At 37.9% G+C, this 1,704-nt stretch overlaps 1 pseudogene; it reads right to left on the bottom strand.

The window, feature by feature from the left end:
* Nucleotides 1-276: 276 nt before the first annotated feature.
* On the bottom strand, nucleotides 277-1,410 carry LOC141106690 (olfactory receptor 5B21-like; annotated as a pseudogene).
* Nucleotides 1,411-1,704: the final 294 nt, after the last annotated feature.

Raw genomic sequence — 1,704 nt, forward strand, 5'->3', positions numbered from 1 at the left:
TAACTTCCCCTGCCAATTTACTTAGCTTAGTGAATGTGGTGAAAATGCACTTAGCAAAGAATACCCAATCATGTGCACGGAAAATGAGAAAATGTGTTTTTGATTGCGCTTGATTGGATGATTTTTGCCAGCAGAGCTTTACCTTATTCAATAAGGTAAGAAAAAAATGTACCACCTTTACTTCTTTTGCATATCAATCTCATTTTTTTTATGGCACAGTTTTATTTTCCACTTGGGGGTAACCTGGAATGAGCAACCTTTTGCTAGTAAATATTACTATCGTGACTTTATCTGCATGTGTACACGATACAACAGGGGAAGTTTAGAAGATTGTTTAAGGTGATGATCTTCCATAAAGCATGTATGTACACTAAGCTTGTTATACAGTATCTTGGTATGTTTAAGTGTCGATTTGAAGTATGCAGGGATAGTTTTACATAATAAATTAGAAAGAACACTGTTTATTATTTTTTAAACCAGTTTAGTTTTTAATTTCACAAATGCACTTTTAATTTCCTGGTTTTTCAAGCTGTAGATGACAGGATTCAACACAGGAACCAATACTGCGTATAGAAGAGCAATAAACTTGTCGTACTTTGGAGTGTAGCTAGTAGTGGGTCTCATGTACAAACAAATAATTGTCCCATAAAATATACTAACACAGGTCAAATGGGAGGAACAAGTGGAAAAGGCCTTACGGCGGCCTTCAGCTGACTTTATCTTCATAATGGTAGAAATAATAAATATATATGACACCAAAGTAAGCATAAAAGCAGCAGATAATATAAGACCCCCTTCTAGATAGTTTATCAGTTCAACCTTAGAATTGTCACTGCAGGAGATCTTCAGCAGTGGAATTACATCACAAAAGAAATGGTTAATAAGGTTGGAGGCACAAAATGATAGTTTGGATATAAGGACAGCATGGCCACTAGGGTCTACAAACCCAATAGTCCAAGCTGTCATTGCAAGGCCAGCTGATTGCTTCAGACTCATCAGAATAACATAGTGTAGAGGATGACAGATCGCCACATAGCGATCATAGGCCATGGCTGTCAACAGGAGGACTTCAGCACAGGCCATGGCTAAAAAGAAGTACATTTGATATATGCATCCCCAAAATGATATGATGTTGTTTTTGGTAGTTAACATGTTTAATAGTTTAGGTAAAATAACAGAGGTATAAGCAATGTCCATAACTGAGAGGTTCATTAAAAAGAAATACATTGGAGTATGAAGATGAGAATTACAACTGATCACACAAAAAATGCTGGCATTTCCAAGGATGATAATAAGGTAAATAAAAAGGAAAACAATGAAAATCGGAAACCAAAGTCCTGGTATGTCTGATAAGCCTTCGATTGTAAAATATGCTGGGTTTGAGAGAGGTTCTGAGGAATTTTGATACATTTCTAAATTAGAAAAAAACAACTTGATGTATTACTAATACTTAATATTTATGACAGAGCCAGCGAGAGGAACCACAAAGGCTGACAAGCTGGATCAAGCATTCATCACATTTGATGGCCAAATACTTGCAGCAGGTGGGGGACAGTGGCGTCACTAGGGTTGGTGTCACCCAGTGCGTAAAAAAAATGGTATCACCCCCCCTCCACCAACTATAGTCCCCCCTCAGTACAGACCCCCTCTCCACTAACTACAGACACCCCTCCTGCAGTATAGATCCCCCTCCCTCAGTACAGA

This window comes from Aquarana catesbeiana, linkage group LG08, assembly GCF_042186555.1.
Source record: "Aquarana catesbeiana isolate 2022-GZ linkage group LG08, ASM4218655v1, whole genome shotgun sequence".
In the NCBI taxonomy this organism is placed as follows: Eukaryota; Metazoa; Chordata; class Amphibia; order Anura; family Ranidae; genus Aquarana; species Aquarana catesbeiana.